A 13,306-nucleotide genomic window follows, 5' to 3' on the forward strand; every position below is an offset into this window, starting at 1 on the left:
GTAGTGGAAATAGTTCTAGGGAAACATACTTGTGACATAGCAAAAAACAAAAAAACAAAAACAAGATCTCAATGAAGTTTGAGAGAGAGAATCAAACTCAAAGAATCAAATAATCAAATCAAAGAATGAAGCTGAACCTGGGGCTCTGTTGGAACCTTGGCCACATTCAGGAGGTGATAATTTCAAACACTTGCCAGAATGGTGAAAATGAATAGGGAAGCTGTGCTGCAATATTCACTGATCCAAGAAATGCTTAGTGGGCACCTATTGGGTTTCTGGCAAAACAGCAGGTGCATGGGACACACGGGAATAGGGTTGCCAGCTGCTGTGTATACAGGACTGTTCCGTGTTTTCTTAGAGCTGTCTTTGTATTTATCACAAGGCCAAACCAAAGAAGACATGTACTTCTTTATCTTGCAAGTCAGTTTTCACAGCACCGCAAAACCCATGCTACCAACACACCAAGAACAAACCTTAACATACGTATCACTTCCTCCCAATAGGGAATGTCCCCACCAAGGTACTCCCTGGCTCTTTAGACAAAGGCATTCTCCAACCCCCTTCTTGTATGTGCCATGGTTTCATGTGGGATTCCGTGGTATGTATGCTGTGCCTCTCAGTTCCAAGACATTAAAGTCACTCCATGGTACTACTGCCTCAGCATCCATTTTGTTTGGCCAAGCAGCCTGCAGGGCCCATTAATCAGATACTCGCCCCCTAATGGAAGCACACACCCTAGAAAGCAGCCTGCAGAGACACGAGCAAATGTAAGTTCCTGACAGGAATTCCCAAAGGCCCTTGTGATCAACAATCTCCCCCACTTGCCAGCATCTGTATGGCTTATGTCCCTGCCCCTGAGATGAGACCTCCTTGGGGCTTACCAAAACCCCTTTTTTGTTTGAATTGACCAATTTAGCCTCTGTCCAGGAACCCCAAAGCATTCACCCAGAGATCCTAATAAGGTATGTGTCCCAAATCCTGCCTCTCTGCCTTTATCCTGCCTTGAACTGGCTGCAATTCAAGAACATGTCCTGTATTTAATGATTTGGCCCTAATGCCTGTATTTACTTTGTCAGGATGCCCTAAATATCCTATATTCAGCTTTCTACAATATGTTTTAAGAAGTTCGCAGTTACAGGCTTAACTATTGGTACCTTTCTTAATTTCTGCCTACTTAGGGCCAACGAGAGAATGCCACACATGTACGCTAATGAGTCACAAAGCATCCCTGCCTCCACTCAGCCTCCTGGTGCCAGTATTCTATTCAGCGCATACCTGGAACCTTGCTTCCATTGTAAACCATTCCCATCTGCTTCCTTTGGGTCTCTGCCAAATGCATGTGACAGTGAATAAACAGCCTGTATTTGTAAAGCTTAGAGCTAAATTCATTGAAATAGGAAACAGAAAAACTATGCAAATTGATGGAAAGCTAGTTCTTTCCAAAAAAACCAAAAACGACAACTCAGATAGACCAACAAAGAGGAGGGAGAGTCTGCCTTCTGACCCTACAGAAGCTGAAAGTGTCATAATGAAACACTGTGAGCCCAAATTTAAACAATTCGGATGAAGTGTACAAGTTCCTTAAAAGTCACACATTATTAAAACTGACATAAGGAGAAATTGTACTAAATTATTGATAATCTTCCCACAAAGAAACCCTGGGGCCCAGATGCCTTCCGTAGGGAATTCTATCAAACATACAGTATAAGAAATGTCACTAGGTGGGGCCAAGATGGCGGCGTGAGTAGAGGAGCGGAAATCTCCTCCCAAAACCACATATATCTATGAAAATATAACAAAGACAACTCTTCCTAGAATAAAGACCAGAGGAGACAGGACAACATCCAGACCACATTCACACCTGCGAGAACCCAGTGCCTCGTAAAGGGTCAGCCCAAGCCAGGCTATGCCCGCAGCAACAGCGGAGATAAACTCCATAGCAGCCGGGCAGGAAGAGAAGCCCTGTCTGCGCGCAGCTGCTCAGCACAAGCCACTAGAGGTCGCTGTTCTCCCAGGAGAGGAGGGCCACAAAACAACAAGAAGGGAAGTTCTTCCAGCCGTCACTCGTCCCAGCTCTGCAAACTATTCCTACCACCATGAAAAGGCAAAGCTACAGGCAGACAAAGATCACAGAGACAACACCAGAGAAGGAGACAGACCTAACCAGTCTTCCTGACAAAGAATTCAAAATAAGCATCATAAACATGCTGACAGAGATGCAGAGAAATATGCAAGAGAGATGGGATGAAGTCCGGAAGGAGATCACAGATGCCATAAAGGAGATTACAGGAATGAAACAAACTCTGGAAGGGTTTATAAGCAGAATGGATAGGATGCAAGAGGCCATTGATGAAATAGAAACCAGAGAACAGGAACGCATAGAACCTGACATAGAGAGATAAAATGATCTCCAGGAATGAAACAATGTTAAGAGAACTGTGTGACCAATCCAAAAGGAACAATATCCCTATTATAGGGGTACCAGAAGAAGAAGAGAGAGGAAAAGGGATGGAAAGTGTCTTGGAAGAAATAATTGCTGAAAACTTCCCCACACTGGGGGAGGAAATAATCGAACAGACCACGGAAATACACAGAACCCCCAACAGAAAGGCTCCAAGGAGGACAACATCAAGACACATAATAATTAAAATGGCAAAGATCAAGGACAAGGAAAGAGTTTTAAAGGCAGCTAGAGACAAAAAGGTCAACTATAAAGGAAAACCCACCAGGCTAACGTCAGACGTCTCAACAGAAACCCTACAGGACATAAGAGAATGGAATTATTTATTTAATGCAATGAAACAGAAGGGCCTTGAACCAAGGATACTGTATCCAGCACGAATATCATTTACATATGATTGTGGGATTAAACAATTCCCAGACAAAAAAAAGCTGAGGGAATTTGCTTTCCACAAACCACCTCTACAGAACATCTTACAGGGACTGCTCTAGATGGGAGCACTCCTAGAAAGACCACAGAACAAAAAACACCCAATATATGAAGAATGGAGGAGGAGGAATAAGAAGGGAGAGAAGAAAAGAATATCCAGACAGTGTATATAACAGCTCAATAAGCGAGCTAAGTTAGGCAGCAAGATACTAAAGAACCGAACGTTGAACCTTTGGTAACCACGAATTTAAAGCCTGCAATGGCAATAAGTACATATCTTTCAATCGTCACCATAATGCTAATGGACTGAATGCACCAATCAAAAGACACAGAGTAACAGAATGGATAAAAAAGCAAGACCCATCTATATGCTGCTTACAAGAAACTCACCTCAAACACGAAGACACGTACAAATTAAAAGTCAAGGGATGGAAAAACATATTTCAGGCAAACAACAGAGAGAAGAAAGCAGGGGTTGCAGTACTAATAGACAAAATAGACTTCAAAACAAAGAAAGTAACAAAGAGATAAACAAGGACACTACATAATGATAAAGGGCTCAGTCCAACAAGAGGATATAACCATTCTAAATATATATGCACCCAACACAGGAGCACCAGCATATGTGAAACAAATACTAACAGAACTAAAGGGGGATATAGACTGCAATGCATTCATTCTAGGAGACTTCAACACACCACTCACCCCAAAGGATAGATTCACCAGGCAGAAAATAAGTAAGGACACGGAAGCACTGAACAACACAGTAGAGCAGATGGACCTAATAGACATCTACAGAACTCTACATTCAAAAGCAACGGGATACACATTCTTCTCAAGTGCACATGGAACATTCTCCAGAATAGACCACATACTAGGCCACAAAAAGAGCCTCAGAAAATTCCAAAAGATTGAAATCCTACCAACCAACTTTTCAGACCACAAAGGCATAAAACTAGAAATAAACTGTACAAAGAAAGCAAAGAGGCTCACAAACACAAGGAGGCTTAACAACACGCTCCTAAATAATCAATGGATCAACGACCAAATCAAAATGGAGATCCAGCAATATATGGAAACAAATAACAACAACACTAAGCCCCAACTTCTGTGGGACACAGCAAAAGCAGTCTTAAGAGGAAAGTATATAGCAATCCAAGCATATTTAAAAAAGGAAGAACAATCACAAATGAATGGTCTAATGTCACAATTATCGAAATTGGAAAAAGAAGAACAGATGAGGCCTAAGGTCAGCAGAAGGAGGGACATAATAAAGATCAGAGAAGAAATAAATAAAATTGAGAAGAATAAAACAATAGCAAAAATCAGTGAAACCAAGAGCTGGTTCTTCGAGAAAATAAACAAAATAGATAAGCCTCTAGCCAGACTTATTAAGAAGAAAAGAGAGTCAACACAAATCAACAGTATCAGAAACAAGAAAGGAAAAATCACGACGGACCCCACAGACATACAAAGAATTATTAGAGAATACTACGAAAAACTATATGTTAACAAGCTGGGAAACCTAGGAGAAATGGACAACTTCCTAGAAAAATACAACCTTCCAAGATTGACCAACGAAGAAACAGAATATCTAAACAGACCAATTCCCAGCAACGAAATTGAAGCGGTAATCAAAAAACTACCAAAGAACAAAACCCCCGGGCCAGATGGATTTACCTCGGAAATTTATCAGACATACAGGGAAGACATAATACCCATTCTCCTTAAAGTTTTCCAAAAAATAGAGGAGGAGGGGATACTCACAAACTCATTCTATGAAGCTAACATCACCCTAATACCAAAACCAGGCAAAGACCCCACCAAAAAAGAAAACTACAGACCAATATCCCTGATGAACGTAGACGTAAAAATACTCAACAAAATTTTAGCAAACCGAATTCAAAAATACATCAAAAGGATCATACACCATCACCAAGTGGGATTCATCCCAAGGATGCAAGGATGGTACAACATTCGAAAGTCCATCAACATCATCCACCACATCAACAAAAAGAAAGACAAAAACCACATGATCATCTCCATAGATGCTGAAAAAGCATTTGACAAAGTTCAACATCCATTCATGATAAAAACTCTCAGCAAAATGGGAATAGAGGGCAAGTACTTCAACATACTAAAGGCCATCTATGATAAACCCACAGCCAACATTATATTGATCAGTGAGAAGCTGAAAGCATTTCCTCTGAGATTGGGAACTAGACAGGGATGCCCACTCTCCCCACTGTTATTTAACATAGTACTGGAGGTCCTAGCCACGGCAATCAGACAATACAAAGAAATACAAGGAATCCAGATTGGTAAAGAAGAAGTTAAACTGTCACTATTTGCAGATGACATGATACTGTACATAAAAAACCCTAAAGACTCCACCCCAAAAGTACTAGAACTGGTATCAGAATACAGCAAAGTTGCAGGATACAAAATCAACACACAGAAATCTGTGGCTTTCCTATACACTAACAATGAACCAACAGAAAGAGAAATCAGGAAAACAACTTCATTCACAATTGCATCAAAAAAAAATAAAATACCTAGGAATAAATCTAACCAAAGCAGTGAAAGACTTATACTCTGAAAACAACAAGTCACTCTTAAGAGAAATTAAAGGGGACACTAACAGATGGAAACTCATCCCATGCTCATGGCTAGGAAGAATTAATATCATCAAAATGGCCATCCTGCCCAAAGCAATATACAGATTTGATGCAATCCCTATGAAACTACCAGCAACATTCTTCAATCAACTGGAACAAATAATTCAAAAATTCATATGGAAACACCAAAGACCCAGAAGAGCCAAAGCCATCCTGAGAAAGAAGAAAAAAGTAGGGGGGATCTCCCTCCCCAACATCAAGCTCTACTATAAAGTCATAGTAATCAAGACAATTTGGTACTGGCACAAGAACTGAGCCACAGACCAATGGAACAGACTACAGAATCCAGACATTAACCCAGACATATATGGTCAAATAATATTTGATAAAGGAGCCATGGAAATACAATGGCAAAATGACAGTCTCTTCAACAGATGGTGCTGGCAAAACTGGACAGCTACATGTAGAAGAATGAAACTGGACCATTGTCTAACCCCATATACAAATGTAAACTCAAAATGGATGAAAGACCTGAATGTAAGTCATGAAACCATTAAACTCTTGGAAGAAAACATAGGCGAAAACCTCTTAGACATAAACATGAGTGACCTCTTCTTGAACATATCTCCCCGGGCAAGGAAAACAACAGCAAAAATGAACAAGTGGGACTATATTAAGCTGAAAAGCTTCTGTACAGCAAAAGACACCACCAATAGAACAAAAAGGAACCCTACAGTATGGGTGAATATATTTGAAAATGACAGATCCGATAAAGGCTTGATGTCCAGAATATATAAAGAGCTCACACGCCTCAACAAACAAAAAACAAATAACCCAATTAAAAAATGGGCAGAGGAACTGAACAGACAGTTCTCCAAAAAAGAGATACAGATGGCCAACAGACACATGAAAAGATGCTCCACATCACTAATTATCAGAGAAATGCAAATTAAAACTACAATGAGGTATCACCTCACACCAGTAAGGATGGCTGCCATCCAAAAGACAAACAACAACAAATGTTGACGAGGTTGTGGAGAAAGGGGAACCCTCCTACACTGCTGTTGGGAATGTAAATTAGTTCAACCATTGTGGAAAGCAGTATGGAGGTACATCAAAATGCTCAAAACAGATTTACCATTTGACCCAGGAATTGCACTCCTAGGAATTTACCCCAAGAATGCAGCAAACAAGTTTGAGAAAGACCAATGCACCCCTATATTTATCACAGCACTATTTACAATAGCCAAGAATTGGAAGCAACCTAAATGTCCATCGATAGATGAATGGATAAAGAAGATGTGGTACATATACACAATGGAATACTACTCAGCCATAAGAAAAGGGCAAATCCGACCATTTGCAGCAACATGGATGGAGCTGGAGGGTATTATGCTCAGTACAAGAAGCCAAGCAGAGAAAGAGAAATACCAAATGATTTCATTCATCTGTGGAATATAAGAACAAAGGAAAAACTGAAGGAACAAAACAGCAGCAGAATCACAGAACTCAAGAATGGACTAACAGGTACCAAAGGGAAAGGGACTGGGGAGGATGGTTGGGTAGGGAGGGATAAGGCGGGGGAAGAAGAAAGGGGGTACTAAGATTAGCATGCATGGGGGGTGGGAGAAGGGGGGAGCTGTACAACAGAGAGAAGGAAAGTAGTGATTCTACATTTTGATATGCTGATGGACAGTGACTGTAAAGGGGTTCATAGGGGGGACCTGGTATAGGGGAGAGCCTAGTAAATATAATATTCGTCATGTAAGTGTAGATTAATGATACCAAAAAAAAAAAAGGCAGTTCCTGTGTAGTGACCTCCAATGAGTTCTACACAAGGGTATAAAGGGCATATAAAAGTGTAGGCAAAGGGCCTGTTTGTCTTTATACAGAGGATCAAAGCCTAATTGGGCTACCCCGAACATCAACTAAGATACGATATGAAAAAGAACTTCCAACATCAGCACTCTCTGGAAGACTCATGCCAGAAGATGATCATCAAAAAACCCCAATACCATGGACATACAATGGCGAAATGACAGTCTCTTCAACAGGTGGTGCTGGCAAAACTGGACAGCTACATGTAGGAGAATGAAACTGGACCATTGTCTAACCCCATATACAAAAGTAAACTCCAAATGGATCAAAGACCTGAATGTAAGTCATGAAACCATTAAACTCTTGGAAGAAAACATAGGCAAAAACCTCTTAGACATAAACATGAGTGACCTCTTCTTGAACATATCTCCCCGGGCAAGGAAAACAACAGCAAAAATGAGTAAGTGGGACTATATTAAGCTGAAAAGCTTCTGTACAGCAAAAGACACCATCAATAGAACAAAAAGGAACCCTACAGTATGGGAGAATATATTTGAAAATGACACATCCGATAAAGGCTTGACGTCCAGAATATATAAAGAGCTCACACGCCTCAACAAACAAAAAACAAATAACCCAATTAAAAAATGGGCAGAGGAACTGAACAGACAGTTCTCCAAAACAGAAATACAGATGGCCAACAGACACATGAAAAGATGCTCCACATCGCTAATTATCAGAGAAATGCAAATTAAAACTACAATGAGGTATCACCTCACACCAGTAAGGATGGCTGCCATCCAAAAGACAAACAACAACAAATGTTGACGAGGCTGTGGTGAAAGGGGAATCCTCCTACACTGCTGGTGGGAATGTAAGTTAGTTCAACCATTGTGGAAAGCAGTATGGAGGTACATCAAAATGCTCAAAACAGACTTACCATTTGACCCAGGAGTTGCACTCCTTGGAATTTACCCTAAGAATGCAGCAATCAAGTATGAGAAAGATCAGTGTACCCCTATGTTTATCGCAGCACTATTTACAATAGCCAAGAATTGGAAGCAACCTAAATGTCCATCGATAGATGAATGGATAAAGAAGATGTGGTACATATACACAATGGAATACTACTCAGCCATAAGAAAAGGGCAAATCCAACCATTTGCAGCAACACGGATGGAGCTGGAGGGTATTATGCTCAGTGAAACAAGCCAAGCGGAGAAAGAGAAATACCAAATGATTTCACTCATCTGTGGAGTATAAGAACAAAGGAAAAACTGAAGGAACAAAACAGCAGCAGAATCACAGAACTCAAGAATGGACTAACAGGTACCAAAGGGAAAGGGACTGGGGAAGATGGGTGGGTAGGGAGGAAGAAGGTGGGGGAGAAGTAGGGGGGTATTAAGATTAGCATGCATGGGGGGGTAGGAGAAAAGGGAGGGCTGTACAACACAGAGAAGGCAAGTAGTGATTCTACAACATTTTTCTATGCTGATGGACAGTGACTGTAAAGGGGTTTATAGGGGAGACCTGATACAGGGGAGAGCCTAGTAAACATAATATTTGTCATGTAAGTGTAGATTAGTGATACCAAAAACAAAACAAAACAAAACAAACAAACAAACAAACAAAAAGGATTGTTCCTGTGTGGTAACCTCCAATGAGTTCTACACAAGGGTATAAAGGGCATATACAAGTGTAGGCAAAGGGTCTGTTTGTGTTTATACAGAAATTAAAGCCTAATTGGGCTACCCTGAAAATGAACTAAGATACGATATGAAAGAGAACTTCCAACATCAGCACTCTCTGGAAGACTCATGCCAGAAGATGGTCATCAAGAAATCCCAACAAAGATCAACGCACTGCTACAGCTGTAGATGCACTCATCCTACCAGCTCCTGGACTTGCCATGGGAATGAAGGAGATATCTAAGCTGGCCTGTGCATACAGTGAAAAAACAAATTTGACTGGATCTATACTGTTGGAACTCAACCAAGAATTAGGAGAAGTGCAAATTGTAGCGCTCCAAAATCTTACAACTACAGACTATTTACTGTTAAAGGAACATAAGGGATGTGAACATTCCCCAGGAATGGGTTGTTTTAATTTGTCTGATTTCTCTCAGACTGTTCAAGTTCAGTTGGACAATATCCACCATATCATAGATAAGTTTTCACAAATGCCTAAGGTGCCTAACTGGTTTTCTTGGTTTCACTGGAGATGGCTGGTAATTACAGATATGCTTTGGTTATGTAACTATACTCCTATTATGTTAATGTGTGTGCGCAATTTAAGTAGTAGCTTAAAACCTATACATGCTGAAGTTACTCTACAAGAAGATACGTCAAAGAAATAATCAATCTTCCCATGTTTTCTTCCGCCTGCTACTTCTATAGCTTTTCTTCTTCCTTCCTAATTACAGCCCTTAAATAGAATTCGTGCCTCATATCAAATTTACCGAGTATCATAATTCTTCCAAGTGGTAAAGATACCTCAAGACAAATACTGGGCATAGAAGCCACAGGGCATAAATATGCAAAGAAGTAAAAAGATAACATTTTCAAACAATAAGGCTTCCCTCTCACTTACCAACTTCACATTTCCCTGTATGGCCCCGGAAGATGACTGGTTAGCCAGAGACGGGTAAGATTCCTCAAGGGAGGAACAACCTAAGACAGGCACAGTCGCAGGGGGGCCATCAGGTGAGAAATTGGGGATCAACAGAGGTGAGGCTTAGAACCTCACCCCCCCTGTTCTGAGAGAAATCTTCTGCATACGTGGATGTTTTATTGCCCTGGTCTAGCTTGGATTAACACATAGTCTACAGGCACACACCTGATCATCTACATTTGCTCTCTTACAACACAAAACTATGTTTTCTACCTTTATCTTGTATCTACCTACCACTTCAGCATTTTATTAAAAATAATAATAATAAAGAAAGAAATGTGGTATCCACATATAAATCAAGTATAAAAACCAAATGAGTATTCATATTTGAACTGTTTAGAGTTCATAATGCATGAGCAAAACCAAAAGTTTCTGTGATGACTGCCTTTGTACTGTTCACCATGTAACTTATTCATTATGTAATAATTTGTTCTCCATGTAAGAACTTGTTTGTTATGCCTCAGAAGATTGGAGACTGATGAAAATTAGGCTTGGGGTGGATTAATGATTGTGCATTGAGCATTGACTCCCCTATACAGAATTTTATTGTCGTTAACCATTTGATCAATAAATATGAGAGATGCCCTCACAAAAAAAAAAAAAAAGGACAGACTTCCAATGGTAAAATAAATAAGTAACCGGGATGTAGTGTATAGCATAAGGAATATAGTCAAGATATTGTAACAGCTTGGTAGGGTGATAGCTGGAACCTAGAATTATGTATATAAATGTTCTACCACTGTGTTGTACACTTGAAACTAATGTAATGTAATACTGTGCGTCAACTACCCTTCAATAAAAAATAATTATTTAAAAGAAAAATAAAATTTAAACTGTTCTCTTCCAAAGACACTCAACACAACAGAAAATTAAGCCACAGCCTGGCAGAAAATATTTTCAAATCTTAGTTGTGATAGTTCAGTTGTATCCAGAATATATGAAGAAAGCAAAACACGCACAATGCAATAAATAATGCAGAAGTTATAAAGACACTTCATGACAGAACATATTCAAATGGACCATAAGCTCAACATCATTATTCATTATGAAAGTGCATATTAAAGTCACTAGGTGATATTGACATCCCCAGTAGAAGGTATAAAATTAAAAAGAAAACCGACAGTAGCAAAGCTGAGAATGTGGAGAAAGTAGAACAGGCAGACATTGCCGGTGGGAGTGAAAATTGGTGTATGCAATTTGCAAAAGTGGTTGGACTTTCTTCTATAGTTAACATGTACCTACCATGTGATTCAGCGATCCCACTGCTAGATAGTGACTGAGATCAAAGGCTAAGCCCTTGAGAGAGGTTTACGGAATCGTTGCTGAGCTATTAAGCCAGGAAAAGGCATGGAGAAACCTTAAGTGTGTATTAATAAGCGAAAGAACAAAACTGTCAACTATACAACAGTCTGAAAAATGCATTAACTATGGACAGAGTAAAGCCTCAATGGCTGCTAGGAGTTGGTAGGGAAGGAGGGATGCAGATGCGGGACAAAGAGAACCTGTAGGGCAGTGAGCCTGTGGTGTCATCATGCCACAATGGGGGACACATGTCATCATATATTTGTCAAAATTACAATATATACAAGACCAAGAGTGAGCCCTAGTGTGAACTTCGAATTTTGGTGGTGGATTTTGTTCATCTACTGTAACGAAAGTAGCACTCTGGTGTCAGGCCTCCACTTGCTGGATGGCCGTGTACTGGAAATATCTGTACCTTCCTCTCAATTTTACATAAACCTAAAACTGCTCTAAAAAAGAGGCCCTAATAAAAAGAATTACACAGCATTCTTTAAATCTTCCATGGATGAGAACCTAAAATAAGTGGAAAGGAAGGGGTGACATCAGCAATACAGCAGAATGACCGTATATGCCCCTCAACAACAATCTGGCAACCAGCCATGGACAAAAGTGCCTCTGTGGGTACTGCAGGATCCAGGCAGGAGACTGTGAGATCAGAGCAGCCCGTGAATGAGGACAGCTATTCCGGGGAGACGGGCCTGCACCTGGGCAGCTGACCCACTAGCCATGGTCCTGGACACAGACTCACATGCAGCTCGACACCCCTGGAGACTCGACAGCTCCCTGGTTTGGCTCTGATTCTATCACCGGCACCCTATGCCAAGGGAACAAGAGTCTGGGCCACCAGTAACTTGGGGAAGAGGCTTGCAGAACTCAGTCTCACTGTGTCCCCTGAACCGGTCCAGCTCACTCAATTCTGGTCTGGGAGCCCCCTGGAAAATACTGAGGAGTGTCTTTGTGGAAGGCCAGGAGTCCAGTGGACTGCTGGAGAGAAACATCTGAGATTGGACTCAATGGGGAAAGTAAGAGGAACAGTTTGACTTTACTTGTGTCACCCCTCCCCAAAGGTGGCACAGTTCAGCACCACGAGGTGGACAGCGAGCGCATGTGCATGAGCACCTGGCTCCCCAGCAGTGCGGGTCTTGGCCTGCACACAGAGGCCCATTTCTCTCAGCCCAACCAGAGCACCAAGCCGTGGGCCGCACAGGCTCAGAGGAGAACATATCCGAGACATGTGGGTCCTACTGCATCTGGACTCCATCATTAGGGCCACTTAGGAGTTGCTGGGGTGATTGCCCATGGAACCCCTCACCTGGCCTGTGGGCACATTCAGCAATCCATGTGCCCCACCCATACACACCCTCATGCGCGGCCAGGCCGTTGTGCACGCTGTGCGCTGTGCTCGCGATCGCTGAAAGAGTGAGCTTCTGCAGGTGCTAGTGGGTGCAGCAGAGAGCTGGCCAGGACTGTGGGCCTGGAGACTGCAAATGAGTGTTTAGCACCACACTTAGGAAAGCAGAGGGAAGGCCATTGGCACCTTGGCCCGGCTGTGAAGGCTGGAAAGAAGGCATCCGAACATAGGAATTCTGCCTCAAGAGAGAGCAAAAGTGTGGAGCAGGCATGTCCACATGAGGTCTGAGGAAGCCTTAGAACGACTATTAGGGCTGACAGAAGGTATTCCCTCCCAAAGTCACTCAGTAAGGACCGGAAGAGGTAGCCTCTCCTCCAAAGAGACGGCAACAACGCAAGACCCCAAGGAACTTGAAAGATCGAGGAAACATGACACCACAAAGGAACACAGTTATTTTCTAGTAAGTGACCCCAGAGATACAGAGATGTGTGATTTGCCCAGTAAAAAATTACAAATAGCTACTTTAAAGAATCCCAATGAGCTATAAGAATACACAGAAAGACAATTCAATGAAATCAGGAAAAGAATATAGGAACAAAGTGAAAATTTTAGCAAAGAGATGGAAATTGTGGGGGGTAAAAAAGGTAGAAAACAGAA

This window comes from Manis pentadactyla (assembly GCF_030020395.1).
Source record: "Manis pentadactyla isolate mManPen7 chromosome 15 unlocalized genomic scaffold, mManPen7.hap1 SUPER_15_unloc_1, whole genome shotgun sequence".
In the NCBI taxonomy this organism is placed as follows: domain Eukaryota; kingdom Metazoa; phylum Chordata; class Mammalia; order Pholidota; family Manidae; genus Manis; species Manis pentadactyla.